Source organism: Gopherus flavomarginatus, chromosome 9 (assembly GCF_025201925.1).
Source record: "Gopherus flavomarginatus isolate rGopFla2 chromosome 9, rGopFla2.mat.asm, whole genome shotgun sequence".
NCBI lineage: Eukaryota > Metazoa > Chordata > Testudines > Testudinidae > Gopherus > Gopherus flavomarginatus.
This window is the reverse complement of record NC_066625.1, coordinates 39,571,267-39,591,343: the sequence shown is the minus strand read 5'-3', so window position 1 is coordinate 39,591,343 and position 20,077 is coordinate 39,571,267. Positions and strand designations below refer to the sequence as shown.

The following is a 20,077-nucleotide window of genomic DNA, read 5'->3' as shown; positions in this document are numbered from 1 at the left end:
TCCTAAAGAATGGGAAGACCTAGTCTCTGTTTACCTATATCTTGTTAGAGGTTAACAATGTGACTCCAAGTATTAAAAAAAAACAAAACTCATTGTGGGATCAGCACTGTGGATAGCCTAGGGCCAGAGACCATACCTTTCTGTTTGTCCTGAAAAGCACCCAGCACACTGTGGGGCACTGGGAAAATAGTGAATAACAATTGTGAGTACTAAATACACTGTGTCCCTAGGCAACAGACAGTGCTGTCAAGGTGCTATCACCTATTTCAAGGACCTGACAAATTAAAACTACCCAAACAGCTCTTTTATTTCTCTGACAACATTGTGCAACATGCTCAAAATCTGTTTGTGTCCTCATCTGCTGCTTATCCAGAGTGGCAGGGTGCCTCCTCCAAAGAAGCAATAAAGTAGAGCGCACTAGGTTGGGACTCTAGAGGCCTGGGTTCCATTCCTAGCTAGCCTGAGTGACCTTCTGCAAGTCCTTTCACTTCCCTAGCCTTTAGTTAACCCTGCTATAAAATGGGGACAATGATACTGACTTTGTAAAGTGCTAGGGGATCTAAAATGATAGATTAGCATTAGGTGGTGATATTACTGCTGCTAGCTAATGGGTTTAGTCCTCTAGCTTCAGGTCTGTGCTGGAGGTCCTGGATTCAAACCCCATTAAAGGGTCATGGTGGTTGTTGTTGCTTCCATCCAAGAATCTTGAAGCACTTCACAATTCCTGTAGGAAACAGAGAAATATTATTTTTAGGGAAACTGAGTCACAGAGAGGTGAAATGATTTGCCCAAGGTCATGCAGTGAGTTGGTAACAGAACCAGAATCCTTGTACAACTACTAAACTCTCTGGAGCATAAGCTTTCGTGGGTGAATACCCAGATCCAGACTAACATGAGTACCTCTTTGATGCTAGACTCTCTGCTAACCCCACTCTCCATAAAATCCTTTGCAATTCTTTTTAAATCTGTGTTTAACTGCAGTTGTTATCCAGTCCACGGAAAGGGCATAAAATCAAAGGCTTAGGCTGCTATGGCTGCTCTCTGGCCATTACTACAGCAGGGAGATGCCAGCTGGGATGATGACCTCTGCTTTGAATTTCCTGACATTGGTTGATTTACTATATTACACAAACCCCCCCATGTTTCAGCATAGGGATTAACCCCTCCTCCATTTTAAAAGGCTTTTTCTAAGGACAGCAGCATCTGTGTTTGAGGCCAGAGCACTGACAGGCCCATTTCGACATCAGGGGCTCATGTCTGCTGAGGGCCCTCAGGTACAATTTGGACTCAGTCTTTTCCCCCTGAGATTTGGATTTGGTCTTGTTCTTGCTTTGACTCATATATGTGAAAGATTGTGATAGTTCGAAGTGTGTGTTTATGTCTGTTTGTCTTCCTCCCCACTGGATCTGAAAATCACACCACCTGTTGCGCTTGTCCATGCAGTGTTATATCCAGAACGGGGCTTAGAATTCCCTCTTAATGAAAATAGGCTTGAGAGTGAGGCTAAGACTGTGGGAAAGTTCCAGCATGTGGGAAGACAGTGGGGAGCTGGGGACGGGGGTGGGAAGAGGGAGAGGGGGATGGAGTTTGTGTGTGTGGTGGGGGAGGAGAGCCAGGGGGTGGAATCCAGTTTATCAGCTGCTGTTCTCTTCATTTAGGAGGCAGATTGCCCACCCACAATTAAAAAAAAGATGGAACAACGAGTCAATTAGGGAAGCAAGAGCACAAAGCCCAGGCACCATCACTGCTCTTTGCTGACAGTTGCTGACACCTCATCTCTCTGTTTGATTGCTATCAGCTTCCCCCACGCCCATTGGACTAATACTTACTTAGCTTCCTCATAGGGTGACCAGATGTCCCGACTTTACAGGAACAGTCCTGATTTTTGAGTCTTTTTCTTATATAGGCTCCTGTTACCTCCCCACCCCCTGTCCTGATTTTTCACACTTGCTGTCTGGTCACCCTACTTCCCCATGGCTCTCCTGCAGCAGCTCCTAGCGTGGAGGCTGCAAGGAGCTGTGAACCCTATCCCCAAGCCAGCACACACTCTAGCTGCAGGGATAGTAGCTGTGATCACTTACCCAGACACCGTAGTGCCTTTCACACCATTCTCTGCAGTGACTCAAACTGGGATTAGTGGGACTAGTGGAGTGGTGAGCAATCCCCCAGCCACAGTTTTTATCCTGAACTGTACAGGGATTCCTGCTAGACTCCCCCCACATCCAGTGCTCTTGTATCTTTCCTGACAGTTGCTGGTTGTCTGCCTGTAACCCTTTAATTGCCCTAATCGCTTGAGTTTTTCCTCTGCTTCGGAGGGCTGCTGCCCTTGACTCTGTTCCCTCTGTCCATCTAATCTGCCACGCCATCAGCCAGCATTATATCTCTGGTATTCTCCTCTCTGTAGGAGTCCAACAGGGGTATAAGAAAATGGAAGGGGCTCTTTCTATGGCCTGCAAAGGCCTTCCAGCATACGCAAGTGACTATCAAAGCCTGCTTTGGCAATCAAGTCGGGAAGATTCTGTGGATCAGTTGACCTGCCTGACAGCTGTTCAGGAAGTAGGAGCAATGGGATTTCCCCATGCACTTGCAGCACTAGAAGAAACAGTCCAAGATCTGAAGGGCTCCAGAAAGGGGCAGCTAAAATGAACCTCTGAGACAGCTGGGTGGGAGGTGATGGGAAATCTCTTCACTTAGGGAAAAATGTGGCAGATACTGACTCCCATATTGTGCTCTTCTTGCACATGCTGTCTAATCCCTGGCAGATCTCTGCATGCAAGGGGAAGAGAATATCCAAGTTGAACTCCATTGAGTGGCTCTAAGAGGAGAATTTGCCTGATCTCTGCATGACTGGGTACGTTTTCTGAACAGCACAGAGGGTTCAACCTGTGCATCTGCCATTGATATTAGTGGGAGTCATGTGGCTAAGACCCAGCCTGGTGCTTTGAAGCTGTGTGCATCTCTTCTCCCTCTTCCTAATAATTTATTTTGTTATCAAATGAATGGTGTTGCTCATCTCCAAGGTGCCAGGACTACTCGGTCTCACTTTGTGACGTTGGTACCCTAATGTGCTGCGTACACTAAGCAAAAAGAGCACTGCACCAGACCACTGCTTGAATGCCTGGACCTGACAGTGCCAGGTGATACCTTGTGTCTCTGTGCAACAGTTGTCCCAGATATTTTACAAATGGTGGTTGTTTGTTGTGTCTGGGACCTTTTAACTGAGGTCTGCTGAATCAGTGCAGGCTGCAGTTTTCTTCCTAGGAAACTACAAGCATTTCATCTGCACTGGCGCATCCCACAATGCAGTGCCTCCTGTTTGGAAATTACCCCAAATCTTATACTCCCAACACAATAGAATAGGTGCAGCAAGAGACCCACACAGGGCTACAACCATAACTGTAAGATGTGAGTTGTTGCAATGCCATTTTGCTTAGTGTAAATGGGGTCCTAATGTTGTTACACCCAAAGCATCAGTGAGGCTGTGATGCTAAGTGAACAGGCACTTAAGCATTGCCATAGTTATATTAAAGACCTTGTATCTGACCTGTCATTAGGTTTGTGTCTGCCTCAAGCCTGAGAGTTTGTTCTTAACCAGAGAGTGAGGAAGCTGTATTTACACCTCCTCTTGAAACAAAGACAGCAAGCAGTGCTTTGTCTCCCAAGACAGCTTCTCCCCATGAGGATCCATTTTCATGTTAGGAAAACAGGCGGGAGACAAAGCAGCTGCCAAAGCTGAGTGTATATTTCTTTTCTGATCCTTTGCTTACTCATGGGAATAAAATATTCTGATCTTTCTTGGAATGACACACAGACCCAAAACAATCAGTAATCAGTAACCTAGACCTAGACAATTGCACAACTGGGTTTCAAGACACCAACCACCAAAACCCTAATTCAATCAGGGGAGACAGAAGAAAAGTAACTTTTTAACAAAGTAAATAAAGAACATCCCTAACCTCTCCCTGGATCTCTTTAGGTGGCTGGGTTCTGTGTTGATTTATAAATGTTGTTGCTATTGCCAGGAAGGAAAAATATGTAGCAACTGGCTGTGTACACAGAGTAGAAAGGTGCAGCAGGCAGAGGTGTTCTTTGTGAGCTCTGCCTGAGACATTAGGAAAGAAATTGCCAGGGGTTTGTTCTTGCTGGCTTCCCAACAATGTGTGATTTATAAATTAAGGCCTATTGCAGCAAGAGGGCTATCAATGAATTGGAGGTGGGGGTGGTTAGGGTTGCCGGTGTCCAGTTTTGGATGGGAAAGTCCAGTCGAAAAGGGCGCATGTCTGGTTACTGCCTGCAGGGGTGCCAGAACAGTTGGGCCCAAGCAGGTGGACTGGCAGGCAGGGAGGCACTGCGAGGGGATTGTGGCAGAGCTGGCAGTGGGGGCAGCAAGTGGCCGTGCCTCCCCCCTTTGCTCCCCCCAGCACGCACCAGTTCCCCCCGCCCCGCACTGTGCACGCCCGTGCTGGAGCCTTCCTCAGTGCCTCCTCCAGAAGCAGTAGCGCCAGGGATGGGCAACAAGAGTGCGCTCAGGAGCAGCCTGGGCTCTGCAGCTCCTGCACCCCCAGTCAGAGCCCCTGCTATGCGGCCACCAGCTCCTGCCTTGCATGGGTGAGTAGCAGGAGCAAGATGCACATGCCCCCTTCCCCCATGCACCTGCTGTGCCCCCTGCCCAGCACCCAGGGCAGCCCACAGGGAAGGGAGTCCCCGCTCAGCCCCAGCAGGAGGATCCCTGTTCCCCCAGGTGGAGGGTCTCTGCTGGCCTCCTGATGGGGAAACCAGGCTGCAAGCAGCATTTCACCTCACTGCCAACCCCCTCCTACACATGTAGCCTGGAGCCACGGTATCCTCAGCTAGCTCCTGTGGCTGCAAAACCCCCGTGGGCCCCACTCCCGCCTTGGCTCTGAGACTCACCCCCACCACTTCCCAGGTGTGCACCCTCCCCACTCCCACGCAGGACCTAGAGCCGGCTCTCCTCCCACTCATTCTCCAGGAGAAACATGGAGACCTCAGTGCCCTTCCCTTTCCCTCCCCCCCATCCCAACTCCCTGGAATTACTATGTGCTGCATCCTTGCCTCTAGGGGTGTGTGTGTGTGTGTGTGTGTGTGTGCGTGTGGTTTATTTAAAGGTCTTTAACTTTTTTAGGAACCGTGGGGGGGGAAGGGGGACAGGGATGGGACACTGGAGGTTTAGCTCAGTAGAGTCAGTATCTCTCCTTCTCCCCACATTCTTCCCTCCCTTTCCCTCCTCCCTCAGTGATGTGTCTTAACGAGGGTCCTAAATACCCGCTGCCTTGTTGGGGTTATTACAGTACTTGCCTAATTGAGCTGTGGACCTTTTCTCTGTACAGCACAGAGATCTCTGTAAAATGAAACATTTCCTCTGATCTAAATGTGATTTTGGTGAAGGTGGGGGGTGCTGAACTTTTCAGCCAAAATGAAAATGCAGCCAGCAAAAGTCCATGTTTTGCTTTCATTGTACAGAGGAGAGAGGGAGAATCATATCAGATTTCTGTTGCTGAAATGCATTTTCTGTGTTTATATTTCATGATCACAGCACCTTGAATAGTAACTATCAGTATCCAAACAGTTCTCTGTTGAAGGATTGTTGTGACAGTAAAGAGGTTGGATTTCCATTTAGGCCATATGTGAGACGAAACAAAACTGTCTAGTGGGGGCCATTACAAAATCTGTTCTTATTTGACTGACCCAGAACAGGAATTGGATTTTTGGTGTCCTAAGAGGTTTGTGCATTTTGTTTGATTAGCTGATAGCCACAGCTAATTTCCTTTGTTTTCTTTCTCAGCGATTCCCTGGGGGCACAGGGGTGGCGCTTGAGGGTTCCCCACAGGGAAGAATTCCCAAGTGCTCCTTCCTGGGTTCAAAGGGTTTTTTGTTTGTTTTTTCCATTTGGGTGGTGGCAGTGTTTACCAAGCCAAGGTCAGAGAAAAGCTGTAACCTTGAGAGTGTAATACAAGCCTGGAGTGACAAGTATTAATTTTTAAAATCCTTGCGGGCCCCCACTTCTGCACTTGGAGTGGCAGAGTGGGGATTCAGGCCCATCACCTCTAGTAGCTGAGCTCCTAATTTTAGACTTGCCTGGCAGTGGTTGGTAGATCTGTGAGTTCTCTTTTGCCATCTACGCAGTATGGCCCCCTGCCAGGAAGCAGCAGGAGTTCTGCTTTAGAATGCTGATGTTTACTAGAGGTCTAGGCCCTCATCATGTGTTCCCATCTCTCACACCAGCTGGCTGCCCAGTATGCGCAGAAGGACAAGCTGCAGCTGAGGTACTTTCCTACTGCTCACATGGCCTGTGCACTTACAGGCAGCCCTGCAGCCAGACAGGGGCCATAATCTGTCATCAGCAAGGTTGCAAGGTTTTTTTTTTTTTTTTAAGATTTATTAAGATTTCCAAATACGCCATGGTGTTCGCTGGAGAAGCCAGGGAGACCTTGCTCACTCTAAGGGATCTGCCCCGGGGATGGGTCTTATGACCACAGATGGGTCTGATCCCAAACCCAAAAATGTGAAGGGAGAGAGGGAAAGTCAGAGCACAAATAAGGATCCAGCTCTGACCTTTGAAGCTGGCCCCTAATTGTAAAATAGCCCAGCCCAAAACCCATCTCTGAACCCTCCTGAGCCTTGGATCCTTTCAACTCCACATCCAAATTTTTTGACCAGGACCAATCTTTCAAAATTCCATCATTGGCAAAGTTGCAACACTCCTGCTGACATTATCAACTTGACTTAAGTGAGGAGCGCTGCCTCCAGCACATCTCAGATCCAAAGTCAACAGTACAGAGTGAAGCTACAGGGGGCCCGTGTAAGATTCAACCCTAAAGGTTGATTTGGTATTTGAAAGAGTAAGAAAGGAACAGGTGAATTGTAACATCATTTTATCCAATGATCACCCTAGCTCTTCCTATCTAGGTACTGTAGAGGCCAACCCTGGACAGACAGATCCCTGTGGCCTGCTGTGTACTCAACTCTCATAGCTCAGTCATCCAAGATCTGTTTGTGACACTCTGTATCCCAAAGCAACACCCTGGCATCCCCATATTTACCATGGCAATATGATTGAGAAGTATGTCATTCAATGAAAAAGTTATGATTTGTTGTATATGATTATCCTATGTGTATGCATGTGTCACATTTGTATCTAAATTTATGAATAATGACTATGTGCCAGTATTTTAAATGTTTGCTCCTGGGTAACACCCACAAAGTAGTTTACAGCCAGTCTAGCCAACACATTGTGGATGAACCACTCAAGGTAATGGCCCATTAAGAAACACAAAGACTTTATAAGAAGCTTATCCCCATTTGGTGTGCCTTCCTATGGATGCTTCAGTCATCATATGGATAACGGTGGCTATGACTCATCAAAACGTGCAATGGCATGTGACTAGATCATGTGATACTGAATTCCATCTTGTGCCTGTACTTTTCCACAAACTGTACTGGGAACTTAAAATAGTTGGGGATTGGTCCTGCTTTGAGCACGGGTTGGACTAGATGACCTCCTGAGGTTCCTCCCAACCCTGAGATTCTATGACTTTGCTTAGAACAAGTTCCTTCCATATGAAAGAAGCTATAAAAAGGGGAAGCGACATCGTCACTTGGCCTCATGGCCCCACAACTCAACACCTGGAATCACAGCTGCAGGACTAAGACTTTGAATGTGGGAGACCGGCCCCGGCAAGAAAGGAGGATTTCAACCTGTGTATGGAAGATCTGTAAACTGGTTGTACTATCGGGGGACATTGCTTGATTGAATTCCTGTCTAGTTAATAGAACTCAGATTGCAATTTTGTTTTATTTCTTAGGTAATCTACTTTGATCTGTATGCTTAACACTAAAAATCTATCTGTAATTAATAAATCTGTTTTATATTTTAACTAAAAACAGTGGGGTTTGAGTTAAGTGCATGAAAAAAAATCCTAGCTGTTAACAAAAAACTGGTGCATTGTCCTCTCCATATCGACGAAGGGGCGGATGATAACTTATGCTGGTCAGGCTTTTGACCAGGGCAAGATGGTACAGTTCTGGGGGTGTTAGACTGAGAAGCTGGGGGGAACTGGCTGGAGCCTCTCTATTGTTGGTTCAGGAGTGGCTGGCAAAAGCAGCTGAGTGTGTCCCTGCCTGTGAATGTTTGTATGAGTACAAGACCTTGAGGGGTTTGCAGTTTGTCACATTATCACAGTGCGAGAGGGAGCCTAGTTTGGCAAGACAGAGGGTTCAGTGGTACCTCAGTTCCAGGTTACATCCCAGGAACACTCATCACATTGTTCTCGTATTGGTCTCTCAGGCCCAGGCTGGTGGAAATACTGTGAGAAGACCAGACCTTGTGCCCAGTCAATTCCTCTCTGGAGCACTGGGCTGTATTTGAGTTTCTAGACACAGGCCCAACTACCCAGCACTCACTAAACTCCCATTTGACTGAATGGATTCTCTGGAGCAGCCACAGAAAAGCCTGGTCCCAAAGTTCAGTTCTGACTATTGGGCCTATAAAATGTACCCCAGTGTAGCCTCAAATGTAAGTAGTAAGGGAAAGTTCATAAGATGTTACACTAACCTACAATATTTGCCAACCTGAAAATTAACCATGAAAAACAGATTGAGTTGTTTTCAGTAACTGAATATTATAAACAAGTGCAAGAGAACCAGATGAAGAAACTGGATTATTGTAAATGTAAAAAGGTCTTGTTGATATGATTTAGGAGTGTGTTGAAATCATGCTTGGTAAAAACAGAAGATGTGGAACCAGAACTTAATGCACCAAAATTGGTGTGAGGGATATTAGGCCTAACTAATGGAGAAAATAACAAGAGGGATAAACTATACCACCTACTTTCCCCCCTTTCAGATTTCTTAAAAAGAGACTTTGGGGAAAAAAACCTCTCCTCGCTCATCCCACTTTGCATCACAGCTTGTCTCATCCACTTCATCTCATTTTCCCTGTCCAAGAGAGAAGGAGCAGACCAGATGGAAAGACTTTCTTCCTGAGAGGAAGGCAAGCAGGCCTTTCTCTTGTTTAAGGAACTTCAGAGTCCTGAAAACCATCATATCATCATCATGCCTTCCAGTCCTCAGCCCATCAGTGGGGAGACCCAATTGCCAGCATCTCAGAAGCACATTAAGCACCTCTTTTGTTCCCTCCCTTTAGTGGTGTTCTCCCTCCACCCATACCTCACTCTCTTGGCTTTTCATCAAGTCCTCAAATCAACTGCACTGCATCAGCAAGATGAGCTGCCCACAACTCTGCCCCATCTAAGGAGAAAAGGCCCAGCCAGATGATGTCCCTAACCCAGGGTCCAAGCAACAGGTGCCAGCCAATGTATCTATTTGTGATTGACCAGCTGCCCAGTGTTCCAAAGACATCATGAAAAGCGGTCTCTCTCCTGCACCTTGTCTGTTAGACACAGGAGAAGTTAAGACCCTTTACACATCAGGCTTGAAAGTAAAATTAACCTTTTCCTTTTACTCAAAGAAATAAGAGATTAATATTTTTATCTCCAAAAAGGAGTGCAGCTTTAAGTTTGTTTTGCGTACTCACTCAGTTTCAGAATAAATGCTTTTTATTTCCTCTTCTTTCCTATGTTTTATCAATAAACTTTCAGCTTTAGAATAAGTGCTTCTGGGTTTTTGCCAAGAAATTGAGTACACCAAGGTCGATGTCGAGGTAGAGAAAAAAACACAGACCTCTTTGTATATTTGACAGTGAAGAGCTTGTAACACTTTAACTCTTTTGACATTAATACACAGTCTTTGTTAAGGAATCTAGACATGACCTGCCCAGTATGTTGCACGATGTATCTTAAAAGGCCCTCCATCCACACACATTAGTTGTGGGACTGGGACTCAAGGGGACACAAATGGTTGATTTCAGGCAATACCTTGTAATTTCCCCACTGGGTTATTTACAGAGCCTTTGGAAGCCTCTGCCCCAGACAGCTGTGAACAATTCACTAGAGACCACCTTTCCCAACAGCTTGACAGAACAGTCCACATTTCCCTTTCCTGACTCTGTCCCAGCCTGGCTGGGTAAGGGATGCACCTCAAAAAGGTGCGCAACCTCTCCACAAAGGAGATGTGCACACCTGGCCTACATTTGGCTCAGCTGCCCTAACTGGAAGGGAAGAGGTGCAATTCCTTGGCATGGTAGCCTAATTCCCTCAATTACAGGTGTGGCTAGATTTGCTTGAGATTTGTTTGGTGCTGAAGATCCTCTACTCCTATTGAAGTCAATGGGAGTGGAAAGTGCTCAGCACCCCCAGAAATTAAGCCTTTAAGCCTTATCTGCCAGTTGTAGTCTGTATCTACCAACTGCTGACAACTGGCAGGAGGGAGGGGGCAGTGGGCATGGCAGATGGATTAGGACTTCCACCAAATAACCCTCCCCACACACTAGACAGACTCATCCTTCGGTAGCCCAGCTTCCACCTCCGTCCCTAAAGATGGATTATTCTCCTTCCCACTCCTAAGTACTTGATCTTTCTCCGAAGTCAACCAGCTCAGCCCACCACAGCAAAAAGCCAGATGGCACCAATCAGCTGTGAACTGCACTGGCAGGCACCTGCTGCCCTGCTTCTGACTCACTGCTCCAGCGGGGTGCCCTCTGATTGCAGGGCCCAGACTCCAGAATCCTGCCTTAATCTATCCCAGCTTTGACACTGTGTAATGGCCAGATGACCCGGGAAGCAGAGAACACCAGGGGCATGTCATTAGAGAGGCAGCACAAGCAGCTCAGCTCTCTAAGATAGCTGGGGTCTCTTGTGCTTTCTCTCATGGCTCTAAAATAAGGTCTAGTTTAGGGAGAGGACTAAATGAAACCATGCTAACATACTCAAGGTGGATGCATACTTCTCCAGCACGCTGTCTCCTGGCTCACAGCACAGCTCCATTTCCAAGCCACCCACACATGAGCAGTGTGACCATCCAGAGAGCCATCTGGAACTCCAGTACTGTGAACTCTCTCAGGGCAGTTGCCTGCCAGTGCCGTATTCTTAACTCATAGACTTTAAGGTCAGAAGGGACCATTCTGATCATCTAGTCTGACCTCTTGTACAATGCAGGCCACAGAATCTTACTTCCCCAGAGTGGTGCCGATACACTCTCCCCCGACAAACTTCCTCAGAGCGGTGCCTGCTTCCATCAGCTGAGGCTCCAGCAAACTATGACAAGCCTGAACACTCACCCAGCAGAAGCAGAAAGTGGAAGCTGAAGTCACCCATCACATTTCCCATTCAGTTTCTAATGAGAGAGGAAAGCTACCCATCCAGGATAAAGCGTGCCAGAGACGTATGTGACCACAATGGAGAGGAAGTATTTAAGCCCCTTAAAGCCCAGCCACCTCCCTATGGGGTATGGTTTCCTGCAGACAGAAGGTTATTTTTTTTCTTTAAAAAAAAAAAGGATGGCTTTAAAATAAAAATAAGTAACTATAAAGAAGCTGAGGAGTGTTAATACATGGCAGCTCTAATTTCCATAACCCCCACCACATCCACCACACATGAGCCCAGCAGTTTTAGGGAGATTTACCAGTAAGCTAAGAATTTCCACCAGTCCAGCAGCAGGAATTCTTAACCCTCCTCAGGGACTAATCCTCAGCTGGTCTAAATCAGCAAAGCGCCACTGACTTCAATGGAGCAGCACTGATTTACTCCTGCTGGGGATCAGCCCCCTATTATCGTCTGGGTAACAGCATCCGTGACATCAAAGAGCTTCCAGTTGTCATGGCCTCTTCCATTCACTTAACAAATCAAAGCAGGAGAAACAGAGTAAGGAAGGTGGGATCCTGAGGTCCATTGAGATTTAGGGGACCCAGGAGAGCACAGGGGGCAATGGAGTTCAGACAGTTCTAGGACTGATTTTAAGCCCACTGGAGTCAATGGGAGTCTTTCCATTGACTCCAGTGGGCTTTGGATCAGGTCCTTAATGTCCCTGTATGCAGCAAAGCAGCAAGCTGCTGTGGTGTTGCATCAAGTAAGATTATGCAGAGACTAGTGATGGGGAGAACCCTCAAATCTTGTGCTAACTTCCACACCATGCAGCCCTCCAAGCCTATGAAGTTGGACAGGACCTGACTCAGCATGGGGTTTTCTCCCAAGATTTAATACTTGGATTTCAGACAGTGACTCAAGTTTTGGGGGAAAGCTCAGTTTAGCTCTTATTTTATCCACACTAGCTTGCCCATCCCGATGGTGCAAAGAGGAGGAGTAGAGAGGTGGCCCCTCCTAGGTGCCATTGCCCAGCTGAATACTGCAGCCTGTTAGCCAGATTGACACTGTCAGGGGCTGGAGTAAGTAGGAAGGCAATGGAGACCCTTCAACAGGAGCCCAGACCCTATGGTGACAAGTGCAGTACAAACAGCGTGGTACCCACATAGGAAACAAAACTCCTTTGCAATTCAAAAATAGCGCAGATGGGCCAAACCAATAAATTCATCTGGTCCCCTCCATGTTCCAGGCTTGGATTCTGATTCGGGTCCCTGGATCTGAACCTGCTTGTTCACATGGTGCTAACATTTTGCAGGAACAGCTCACAAGATTATGGCACCAGCAAACCCACACACCCAATCTTGATGTGGGCCTGTGCCCTGGGAGGCCCTGCTCCCTGGACTCGACACAGCACCACTCCCCAGTGGCATGGCATCGACGCTCCCTGGAAGTTCAGCCTAAGTCTAACTCAGATCTGAACACCACCTCCTTAGTCCATCTGTAATACACCAATGCTCCCAAGCAGTGACAGTGCACAGGACAAGGCCATATATAGTATCACCCAACCCCACAAATCAGGAGCTTTTAAATAATACTAGGACTTGGCTTCTTTTTATTTGCCTTCTGGTTTTTGAACCCTTTCAAACTTTTTTCCATAGCCAAGAAGGCAAGAAACTTCATTTCTGAAAAATGAAAACTGAGATTTTCACATATTCACAGGACTCCAGGAGATGTAGCTTTTGGAGAAACACATTATACCACAAGACATACAATAAAATCAACAGAGCTGACAACACTGAACGCTGCATTTTCTCAGTGGCGCTCCCTGGGTCACTTCCTGCTAAAGAGTGGGGGGTGGGATGTGGGAAATCAGATTGCAAGGGAACAGCCTACATTGCCAGAGGACTCCCCGGGGAGCTTCAGAGCAAGGTTACACTGTGGCTAATCTCAGCAGCCGGTTTACATCACAGACTTGTAATAGATACTGTGGAAGAACGAGACCGCAGCAATCTGTTCCCAATTGGCTCCTTCACTATATTAATTTTCTTCCCTTTCACAGTCAGGTCCTGGCTGAGAGAGCACTCTAGCCACCCCTAAAGCCTTGGGGCCAGCTTCCCTTACAATTCATTATTTTAAATAAATATTTTTAATTACAGAAGCCAAGGAAAGAAAACAAATCCATGTACTCCCATTGCATCTTTGACCAATCACTTCATAGCAGCAGCAGGACAAGTACTTGCCGCTTGAGCTAATGGAGAATCACCACTCACCATGAGCAGTATGGAGGCTGTAACACACACTTTAGCAATTCTGATTCTGTCCAGTAGAAGGCAAGGTAGTATACATCAGTAGTAGGCAGTTCCTTACAACAGTCCCCAGTAGTGTACAATTTTAGAGTTAATATTATGGCAACTTGTGTGAATGTGACAGAACCCAGGATATAAAGCTACATTTGGTCTTTCTAATTATATTTTTACACTTCATTTGCCAGAGTTTATGCTCTTTTCTATTTTCCTCATTAGGATTTATCTTCCACTTTTTAAAGGATGCCTTTTTGCCTCTCATTGCTTCTTTTACTTTGTTGTTTAAGCACGGTGGCTCTTCTTTGCTTCTCTATGTTTTTTAAATTGGGGGTATACATTTAAGTTGAGCCTCTATTATGGTGTTCTTTAAAAGTTTCCACGCAGCTTGCAGGGATTTTACTTTTGGTACTGTACCTTTTAATTTCTGTATCACTAACCTTCTCATTTTAAAATAGTTCCCTTTTCTTAAATTAAATGCTACAGTGTTGGCCCACTATGGAGTTTTCCCCGCCACAGGGAGGTTAAATTTAATTATATTATGGTCACTATTACCAAGTGGTCCAGCTATATTCACCTCTTGGACCTGATCCTGTGCTCCACTTAGGACTAAATCAAGAATTGCCTCCCCTCCTGTGGGTTCCAGGAGCAGCTGCTCCAAGAAGCAGTCATTTAAGATGTCAAGAAACTTTATCTCAGCATCCCGTCCTGAGGTGATATGTACCCAGTCAATATGGGGATAGTTGAAATCTCCCATTATTATTATTGAGTTTTTTATTTTAATAGCCTCTCTAATCTCCCTGAGCATTTCAGAGTCATTAACACCATCCTGGACAGGTGGTCAGTGATATAGCCCTACTGCTATATTATTTTTCAAGCATGGAATTACTATCCATAGAGATTCTATCGTACAATTTAGTTCATTTAAGATTTTTACTTCATTTGATTCTATGCTTTCTTTCACATATAGTGCCACTCCCCCAACAGCACGACCTGTTCTGTCCTTCCGATATATTTTGTACCCTAATATTACTGTGTCCCATTGATTATCCTCATTCCACCAGGTTTCCACGGGTATATAAGCATTTTTAAAACTTGTCATTTTTTGGCTGTCCCCTATTGCATGATGTAATTGAATGGGACTTCTCTTCATTTGACTGTTTCTCATCAGATCCTCCCTATATTTTATCATTTTCCATCCTCTCCTCTTTATTAGGACATAGGGAATCTCCATTTATAGATGCTCTCCTAAGGGATGTCCGAACCACATGTCCGAACCGAAAGCACCTGTCAGCTTTCTCTCAGCCCTTAGTTTAAAAACTGTTCTACAACCTTTTAAATTTTAAGTGCCAGCAATCTGGTTCCGTTTTGGTTTAGGTGGAGCCCATCCTTCCTGCCTAGGCACCCCCTCTTCCAAAAGCTTCCCCAGTTCCTAATAAATCTAAACCCCTCCTTCCTACACCATCGTCTCAGCCACACATGGAGACCCTAAAGTTCTGCCTGTCTAACTCACTCTGCGCATGGAACTGGAAGCATTTCAGAGAATGCTACCAGGGAGGTCCTGGACTTCAATCTCTTACCTAGCAGCCTAAATTTGGCCTCCAAGGACCTCTCTCATATCCTTCTCCCTGTCTTTGGTACCTACATGTACTACAACCACCGGCTCCTCCACAGCACTATACATAAGCCTATCCAGACTTTCAAGAGATCCGCAACCTTCGCACCAGGCAGGCAAGTCACCAGGTAGTTCTCCCGATCATCGCAAACCCAGCTATGTTTCTAATGATCAAATCACCCATTACTAATACCTGTTTCTTCCTAATAACTGGAGTTCCCTCCCCCAGAGAAGTATCCTCAGTGCGAGAGGATACCACATCATCATCTGGGAAGAGGATCCCAACTATGGGATCGTTTCCCTCTGCTCCAGTTGGAAGTTCTCCTTCCCTGAGGCTTTCATCCTCCTCAACAGCACAGAGGCTGTCAGACCAGGGGTGGGACTGCTCTACCGTGTCCTGGAAAGTCTCATCTATGTACCTCTCTGTTTCCCTTAGCTCCTACAGTTCAGCCACCCTGGTCTCCAAAGCTCATACACGGTCTCTGAGGGCCTAGAGCTCCTTGCACCGAATGCACACATACACCACCAGCCCATAGGGCAGGTAATCATACACACTGCATTGGGTGCAGTAAACTGGGTAGCTCCCACCCTGTTGCTGAACTTCTGCCAGCATTCTCATTTTACTCAAGCTTGTTCACCCCCATCCAACCTCAATACCCTGCTCATAACATTCCCCAGTACCCCCATCCAAATTAAGTATCACCCTCATAACCTTTCTCAATACCCCCCGTCCAACATAAGTACCCCCATCATAACCTTCCCCAGTGCCCCCCATCAAATCCCGGAACCCCCCATTTTAACCTTCCCCAATATGCTCCCAATCCAACCACGATACCCCCTGTAATAACCTTCTCCAGTACCCCCAACCACAACTTTCACCAGTTTGCACTGTGTAAACCCGACAACCCCTTTCATGACCTAACCCAGTACCCCCGCATCCAACCCCGCTACTCCCTATCATAATCATCCCAAGTACACCACACCCAACACTGGTACTCTCCCCACACAACGTCAGTACCCCCTGTCAAAAACCTTGCCCAGTGTCCCCCATCGAACCCTGGAACACACCATCATTCCCTTCCAAGTACCCCCCATCCAACCCTGGTAGCATCCCCACTTACCCCCATACAACTGGGTACCCCCAGCCATAACCTTCCCCAGTACACTCCATCCTACCCCAGTACCCCACATTCATAACCTAACCCAGTACCACCCCCATCCAATCCCAGTACCACCAATCATAACCTTCCCCAGTAGCTCCCCATCCAACCCCGGTACCTCCGGTCATAAGCTTCTCCAGTACCCACCATCCAACCCCATTCATAAGCTTTCCAAGTACTCTCCCCATTCAACCCTGATACACATCGTCATAACCTTCCCCAGTATCCCACATCCAAGCCTGGGATCCATGGTCATAACCTTCCCCAGTATACCACCCCCCAATCCAACCCCGTACCTCCCATCAGAACCTTCCCCAGTACTCTACCAATCCAACCCCAGCATCCCCCATCATAACATACCTCAGTACACCCTATCCTACCCTGGTACACTTCTGTCATAACCTTCCCCAGTACCCACCACATCCAACTCCAGTACCCCCCTTCATAACCTTCCCCAGAGCCCCCATTTCAACCCCAGGACTCTTCCCATTAACCCCAATACCTCCATCATAACATTCTCCAGTACTCCTCGTCATAACCTTCCCCAGTATATCCCGTCCTACCCCAGTAACCCCTCGTCATAACCTTCCCCAGTACCCCCCATCATAACCTTCACTAGAACCCCCATTCAAACCCCAGTACTCTTCTCATCCAACCACGGTACCACCAATCATAACCTTCCCCAGTACCTCCCCATCCAAGCCCGGTATCTCCGATCATAACCTTCCCCAGTACCCCCCTATCCAAACCCGGCAACACCCATCATAACCTGCCCCAGTACCCCCCGACCCAACCCCAGCACCCCACGTCATAACCTTCTCCAGTACCCCCCATCCAACCGCGGTACCCCGCATGATAACCTTCCCCAGTAATCTCCCCATCCAACCCCAGTACACCCCATCATAACCTTCCTCAGTACCCACCATCCAACCCCAGTACCCCATGCCAACTCCAGTACCCTCTCCATCCAACCCCGGTACCCCCCTATCATAACCTTCTCCAGTACGCTCTGTCATAGCCTTCCCCAGTATCCCCCTTCATCCTTGGTATGCCCCATTATAACCATACCCAGTACACCCTCCATCGAACTCCAGTACACCCTGTCATAACCTTCTCCAATATCCCATGTCATAATGTTCCACAGTACACCTCATCCTACACCGGTACCACTCCGTCATAGCCTTCCCCAGTACCCCACCACCCAAACATGGTACCCTCCATCATTACCTTCCCCAGAACTCCCATTCCAACCCCAGTACTCTCCCCATCCAACCCCAGTACCCTCCCCATCCAACCCCAGTACACTCTGTCCTAATGAGGTACCCCCAGTCATAACCTTCAGCAGTACCCCCAATCCAACAACGATACCAACCGTTATACCCTTCCCCAGTACATCCCCCAATCCAACCCTAGTACTCCCCATCATAACCTTCCCCAGGACCCCTCATCCAATCCCGGTACCAACCGTCATAACCTTCCCACATACCCCCCATCAAACTCCGGCACCCGCCGTCATAACCTTCCCCAGCACACCCCCGCGGTACCACCAGTCATAGCCTTCCCCAGAATCCCTCATCCAAACTCGGTACCAACCATGATAACCTTCCCGGGGACCCCAACATCCATCACCGGTACCCCCCATCATGACTTTCCCCAGTACCCCCCATCCAACCCCACTAGCCTCATAACCTTCCCCAGTATTACCCATCCAACCCCGCTAGCCCCATAACCTTCCCCAGTACCCCCCATCCAACCCCGCTAGCCCCCATAACTTTCCCCAGTACCCCCATCCAAACTCCGCTAGCCTCCATAACCTTCCCCAGTACCCGCATCCAAACCCGCTAGCCCCCATAACCTTCCCCGGTACCCCCATCCAACCCCATACCACTCATCATAACCCTCCTCAGTACTCCCCATCCAACCCCGCTATCCCATAACCTTCCCCAGTACCCCCATCCAACCCCTGCTAGCCCCCATAACCTTTCCAAGTACCCCCATCCAAACCCACTAGCCCCCATAGCCTTCCCCAGTGCCCCCCATCCAACCCTGCTAGCCCGATAACCTTCCCCAGTACCCCCATCCAACCCTGCTAGCCCCCATAACCTGCCCCAGTACCCCCATCCAACCCAGTGAGCCCCCATAACCTTCCCCAGTACCCCCATCCAAACCCGCTAGCCCCCATATCCTTCCCCAGTACCCTGCATCCAATCCCGCAAGCCCCATAACCTTCCCCAGTACCCTCCATCCAATTCCGCTAGCCTCATAGCCTTCCCCAGTACTCTCCATCCAATTCCGCTAGCCCCATAACCTTCCCCAGTAATCCCGACCAAACCCACTAGCCCCCATAACCTTCCCCAGCACCCCCCATCTAACCCTGCTAGCCCCCATAATCTTCCCCAGTACCCCCATCCAACCCAGTGAGCCCCCATAACCTTCCCCAGTACCCCCAACCAAACCCACTAGCCCCCATAACCTTCCCCAGCACCCCCATCCAACCCCCATTGGCCCCCATAACCTTCCCTAGTATCCTCATCCAATCCCGCTAGCCCCATAACCTTGCCCAGTACCCCCATCCAACTCTGTTAGCCCCCATAACCTTCCCCGGTACTCCCCATCCAACCCCGCTAGCCCCATAACCTTCCCCAGTACCCCCATCCAAACCCACTAGCCCCCATAACCTTCCCCAGTACCCCCCATCCAACCCCACTAGCCCCCATAACCTTCCCCAGTACTCACCATCCAACCCTGCTAGCCCCATAACCTTCCCAGTACCCCCTATCCAATCCCGCTAGCCCCCATAACCTTCCCCAGTACCCCCATCCAACCCAGTGAGCCCCCATAACCTTCCCCAGTACCCCCGTCCAACCCCGCTAGCCCCCTTAACCTTCCCCAGTATCCCCATCCAAACCCGTTAGCCCCATAACCTTCCCCAGTACCCCATCCAAACCCGTTAGCCCCCATAACCTTCCCCAGTACCCCCATCCAACCCTACAGCCCCATAGCCTTCCCCAGTACTCTCCATCCAATTCCTCTAGTCCCATAACCTTCCCCAGTACCCCCAACCAAACCCACTAGCCCCCATAACCTTCCCCAGTACTCCACATCCAACCCCCGCTAGCCCACATAACCTTCCCCAGTACCTCCCATCCAACCCCCACTAGCCGCATAACCTTCCCCAGTACCTCCCATCCAACCCCCACTAGCCGCATAACCTTCCCCAGTACCCCCATCCAAGCCCCGCTGGCCCTCATAACCTTCCCCAGTACCCCCATCCAACCCCCGCTGGCCCCCATAACCTTGCCCAGTACCCCCATCCAACTCCGTTAGCCCCCATAACCTTCCCCGGTACTCCCCATCCAAACCCACTAGCCCCATAACCTTCCCCAGTACCCCCCATCCAACCCCGCTAGCCCCCTTAACCTTCCCCAGTACCCCCCATCCAACCCTGCTAGCCCCCTTAACCTTCCCCAGTACCCCCCATCTAACCCTGCTAGCCCCCATAATCTTCCCCAGTACCCCTCATCCAACCCCGCAGCCCCATAACCTTCCCCAGTACTTCCCATTCAACCCTGGTACTGCCGAGGGTTATGTTCCGAACCTCTAAGTCTGTGGTACCTCCTTTGGCGGGTTTCGAGGTGAGGGACCCGGGTGTAGTGTTTGGGAAGAGGGACAGGGTTAACAGCTGCCTAGGTCCCAGCTGCGGAACTAATGTTACTAGGGACGTGGTTTCCACACGGACCACCTTTTAGTACGTGTCTGTGCTCACGAGCGGAACACCGGCTCATA

At 48.5% G+C, this 20,077-nt stretch overlaps 1 protein-coding gene and 1 long non-coding RNA gene across 2 annotated transcripts in view; one reads left to right on the top strand and one right to left on the bottom strand.

Annotated features, from left to right (window-relative positions):
- The window catches only part of METRN (meteorin, glial cell differentiation regulator), a 291,968-nt gene that overhangs the window by 52,951 nt on the left and 218,940 nt on the right, over positions 1-20,077 (top strand). The gene's annotated exons all lie outside the window — the stretch shown is intronic.
- On the bottom strand, positions 290-19,991 carry LOC127058462 (uncharacterized). Its single transcript, XR_007776378.1, has 2 exons — positions 19,890-19,991; positions 290-724 (listed from the first exon to the last, which is right to left on the bottom strand). It is a non-coding gene; the product is annotated as an uncharacterized LOC127058462 (long non-coding RNA).